Here is a 6,000-nt window from a genome sequence, read left to right as displayed (position 1 = left end):
CGGCCAGGGAGGAGTCCTTCCTCCCCAAGGCACCTCGGAGGTGCCTTCCCCCTTTAGGACTCTCCGTTTATCTTATCTCTTGGCGCATGGGCCTCTTGGGGCTGGTTCCCTTGGCCCATATAGGCCAAGGCGCACCCCCCACAGCCCATGTGGCCCCCCGGGGGCTGGTGGACCCCTTGGTGGACCCCCGGACCCCTTTCGGCACTCCCGATACAATACTGATAAAGTGCGAAACTTTTCCGGCGACCAAAATAAGACTTCCCATATATAAATCTTTACCTCCGGACCATTCCGGAACTCCTCGTGACGTCCGGGATCTCATCCGGGACTCCGAACAACTTTCGGGTTACCGCATACTAATATCTCTATAACCCTAGCGTCACCGAACCTTAAGTGTGTAGACCCTACGGGTTTGGGAACCATGCAGACATGACCGAGACGTTCTCCGGCCAATAACCAACAGCGGGATCTGGATACCCATGTTGTCTCCCACATGTTCCACGATGATCTCATCGGATGAACCACGATGTCGAGGATTCAATCAATCCCGTATACAATTCCTTTTGTCTATCGGTATGTTACTTGCCCGAGATTCGATCGTCGGTATCCCTATACCTTGTTCAATCTCGTTACCGGCAAGTCTCTTTACTCGTTCCGTAACTCACATCATCCCGTGATCAACTCCTTGGTCACATTGTGCACATAATGATGATGTCCTACCGAGTGGGCCCAGAGATACCTCTCCGTTTACACGGAGTGACAAATCCCAGTCTCGATTCGTGCCAACCCAACAGACACTTTCGGAGATACCTGTAGTGCACCTTTATAGCCACCCAGTTACGTTGTGACGTTTGGTACACCCAAAGCATTCCTACGGTATCTGGGAGTTGCACAATCTCAGGGTCTAAGGAAATGATACTTCACATTAGAAAAGCTCTGAGCAAACGAACTACACGATCTTGTGCTAGGCTTAGGATTGGGTCTTGTCCATCACATCATTCTCCTAATGATGTGATCCCGTTATCAACGACATCCAATGTCCATGGTCAGGAAACCGTAACCATCTATTGATCAACGAGCTAGTCAACTAGAGGCTTACTAGGGACATGGTGTTGTCTATGTATCCACACATGTATCTGAGTTTCCTATCAATACAATTCTATCATGGATAATAAACGATTATCATGAACAAGGAAATATAATAACAACCTATTTATTATTGCCTCTAGGGCATATTTCCAACAGTAATTCACATATATGTTGTCTAACCAAACAGGACAGCATGACACAATTTCACATATATGATGGCTAACTAAACAGGATAGCATGACACAGTTTCAGATATATGATGGATAACTTAACAGGATATAATGGCATAATTCAACATATGATGAGTACCTAAACAGGATGACATGACAAAACTATATGATGTCTTTCTAAAATAGGTTGGGATGAAATAATTCACATACATGTTGTCTAAGTATACAGGATGGCATGATATAATTGACATAATTGATTCATATACTAAGCAGCTGGCACTCGCATGTATGATCTCTAAACTAAGCAGATAGAATTCAATATTGTGAATATGATGTCTAAACTAAGCAATGCAAGACACCATATGCATCATATGAGAAATATAAACATTGCAACTTAGAGCATACACCTCAGGTGGGATATAGGACTGGTCATCTGTCTCTAAATCCTCCTCTGAGGAGCTCCCTGTAACCATCGAGATATATGCTTCAACAGGTACCATTGCCTGCTCTGAAGACCTTGTTTTCACTCCAGATTTTTCCATAACCGGCTCAAATGGCTGATACACATGAAGAGTAGTTCAATATACACAGATTGTCGACAAATGGAATACGTAATGAAAAAAAAGATGGCATGAGATAATTCACATATATGATGCCTGGCTCCATGGCGGTGCATAATTCACATATATGATAACTAGCTGAAAAACATGGCATTGCATAATTCACATATCTGATATAGAAAGCAAACAGGAGGCATTCACACAAAGCATGTCTAATCTAAGCAGATGGCATGACAATGCAAGACACCATATGCATGATATGAGCAATATAACCCAGCCAAGTTAGAGCATGCACCTCGGGGGGGGGGGATACGACTGGTCATCTCTCTCTGAATCCTCCTCTGAGGAGCTATCTGTAACCAGCAAGAAATCTGCATCGACAGGTAGCACTGACTGCTCAGAAGACCTTGTTTTCACTCCAGATTTTCCCATGACCGACTCAAATGGCTAATGCACAGGAAGAGTAGATGAATGTATAAACATTGTTGACAAATGGAATACATTATGGAAAAAAATATGGCACAATACAATTCACATATATGATGACTGGCTAAACAGGATGGCATTGCATGATTCACGTATATGATGCCTGGCTAAAGAAGATGGCATTGCATAATTCTCATATACTCCCTTCGTTCCTAAATATTTGTCTTTTTAGAGATTTCAAATGGACTACCACATACGGATGTATATAGACATATTTTAGAGTGTAGATTCACTCATTTTGTTCCGTATGTAGTCACTTGTCGAAATCTCTAAAAAGACAAATATTTAGGAATGGTGGGAGTGTGATATAGAAACCAAACAGGTGGCATTCACACAAAGCAAATCTAAACTAAGCTGATGACATATAAGATGTATAATGTAAGCAATGCAAGGCGCCATATGCATGATATGACCAACATCAGCATGCCAGGTTAGAGCAAACACCTCAGGTGGTAAATAGGCGTGGTCGGCTCCTTCTGAATCTCCATCTGAACAGTTATCTTCCTTTGGAATACAATCTGGAAATGCAAGAGGGGGGGGGGCACTTCGCCCACCATAGAGCGGCGTCTGCATGGCATTATATTCGCACGCAACGGTCTTCTCTTTTTCTCTACATGTTCAGTACGATTCTGTACAATATCTGACATGCATAATAAAAAAATAGTTAGATTTTGTAAGGCCTAAGGGGTGCATGCAAAAATCAAGACTGATGGTAACAAACGAGTGGATGGATCCAAAACTAATGATAGCAGGTAGATTATAGCTTCAGTTTAAAAAGATAGACAATGGATCATCTATTGTTTGTTGCCCACCCAACATGAACCACATAGAAGACCCCAGATGAACCAGATAGTAGACAGATACTATTCGTTGCTGGCTCGATATGAGACCCATGGGCAATTCAAAACTCAAGATTGAACGATAAAGTAGCAGGTAATAATAACTGATGTATAACGTATGCAAACACGAAAGACTGCGACCTCTCTTCCGGAACTGTGTAGTCCTCAGGTTCATCTTCTTAGTCGATGATGGTAATGCAGTTGGCGTGGCTGCCGGCAACGGGGAAGATGATCTGAGGCGGCGAAAGGAAGTCTGCAGGGGGGATCTCTGCTGCAGATAACGCTTCTGTCGATGGTGCACCTCAGGTGGGGTGGATGACGGCACGGCAGGAGCAGGACATAACACACAGAGTTTTCTTTGACGCCTATCTGAAAATGAAGTAAATCTGTAAGGGCTCCTTAGAATTGGAGGATTCTATAAACGTAGGGACAGGAAAAACACAGGAATAGGATAGGAATGCACGTGCAAAACAGAGCATTTGGAAACATAGGAATTCAGTGAACCTAGGTGTTTGGCTCACATGAATTGGAAGAACAGAGGAATGGAGAAACAAAGTGATGCGACGAGTGTACAACCTCTTTGGCATAGCCTTGTGGACCTCATCATCATTGGGTTGGACGTGGAGGATGGTGATGATGCTGGTGTGACTGTTAGAGGCGGGGAAGAAGATCCGAGGCCTCTGGAACGGCGCCGAGGGTACTGCTCCACTGTGATGGACGGTTCCGTCGATGGAGCAGCTCCGCTAAGGTGTACGGCGACGAGGCTGAAGCATAACAAGACAGACAACGTTAATCTAAAGTGGGACCCTAATATCATCTGCAATAGATGATGTAAAATACATCACCAAAAAGTGCTAGATGTAAAACGCATCAGCCGCGCCACGGCCGCTCCGACAGATGCTGTAAGTACTGTTCACTCTGAACTTAACTGAAGAAAATGAACTTCACAGTCGAAACTGAATTTTACTGTCGAAACTGATTGAACTAGTAACAGAGCATTGCAATAGATGTTTGGGGCGTTCGAGCACTAGTAGCAGAGAAGCAGTGATCTAAATCAGCAGACGCTCGAGCAGGGAACGCACTAGCAGAGAGCAAGTCGTGCAGTAGCACCACGAGCGAGTGCTAAAGCAGCAACTCCTGTAGCTGCCGGAGGTCGTGCACCAGCAGCAGCAGCAGCGCAAGCGAGAGCAAGAGCAGAGCAGCAGCACGAACGAAAGCAGGAGCAATGCAGCAGCGTGACCGACAGCAAGAACAGAGCCGCAGCGCGAGCAAGAGCTGGAGCAGCTGCAGCTAGTGCCGTTGTGGAAGTCAGCGCCGAGGAAGGAACGACATGGGGGAGAGATTGAAGGAAATATGCCCTAGAGGCAATAATAAAGTATTATTTATTTCCTTATATCATGATAAATGTTTATTATTCATGCTAGAATTGTATTAACAGGAAACATAACACATGTGTGAATACATAGACAAACAGTATGTCACTAGTATGCCTCTACTTGACTAGCTCGTTAATCAAAGATGGTTATGTTTCCAAGCCATAGACATGAGTTGTCATTTTATTAACGGGATCCCCTCATTAGGAGAATGACGTGATTGACTTGACCCATTCCGTTAGCTTAGCACTCGATCGTTTAGTATGTTGCTATTGCTTTCTTCATGACTTATACATGTTCCTATGACTATGAGATTATGCAACTCCCGTTTACCGGAGGAACACTTTGTGTGCTACCAAACGTCACAACGTAACTGGGTGATTATAAAGGTGCTCTACAGGTGTCTCCAAAGGTACTTGTTGGGTTGGCGTATTTCGAGATTAGGATTTGTCACTCCGATTGTCGGAGAGGTATCTCTGGGCCCACTCGGTAATGCACATCACTATAAGCCTTGCAAGCATCGTGACTAATGAGTTAGTTGCGGGATGATGTATTACGGAACGAGTAAAGAGACTTGCCAGTAACGAGATTGAACTAGGTATTGAGATATCGACGATCGAATCTCGGGCAAGTAACATACCGATGACAAAGGGAACAACGTATGTTGTTATGCGGTCTGACCGATAAAGATCTTCGTAGAATATGTAGGAACCAATATGAGCATCCAGGTTCCGCTATTGGTTATTGACCGGAGAGGTGTCTCGGTCATGTCTACATAGTTCTCGAACCCGTAGGGTCCGCACGCTTAACGTTACGATGACAGTTATATTATGAGTTTATATGTTTTGATGTACCGAAGGTTGTTCGGAGTCCCAGATGTGATCACGGACATGATGAGGAGTCTCGAAATGGTCGAGACATAAAGATTGATATATTGGACGACTATATTCGGACACCGGAAGTGTTCCGGAGAAGTTTCGGATAAAATCGGAGTGCCGGAGGGGTTACCGGAACCCCCCGGGGAAGTATTGGGCCTTAGTGGGCCTGAGGGGAGAGAGAGGGCAGCAGCCCAGGAGGTGGTGCGCCCCCTCCCATGAGGAGTCCGAATTGGACTAGGGGAGGGGGGCACGGCCCCTCTTTCCCTCTCCCTCTCCCTCTCTTTCCTTCCCCCTTCTCTCTTCCTAGTTGGACTAGGAAAGGGGAGTCCTACTCCTACTAGGAAAAGGACTCCCCCCTCCTTGGCGTGCCCCAAGGGCCACCCGGCGTCCCCCCTTGCTCCTTTATATACGGGGGCAGGGGGGCACCTCTGAACACACAATTGATCTACGATCTTTTAGCCGTGTGCGGTGCCCCCCTCCACCATATTACACCTCGATAATATCGTTGCGGAGCTTAGGCGAAGCCCTGCATCGGTAGAACATCATCATCGTCACCACGCCGTCGTGCTGACGGAACTCTCCCTCAACACTCGGCTGGATCGGAG

The sequence above is a fragment of the Triticum aestivum genome, chromosome 7D, assembly GCF_018294505.1.
Source record: "Triticum aestivum cultivar Chinese Spring chromosome 7D, IWGSC CS RefSeq v2.1, whole genome shotgun sequence".
In the NCBI taxonomy this organism is placed as follows: Eukaryota; Viridiplantae; Streptophyta; class Magnoliopsida; order Poales; family Poaceae; genus Triticum; species Triticum aestivum.
The sequence above is the reverse complement of the archived record's forward strand: the minus strand, read 5'-3'. Positions refer to the sequence as shown.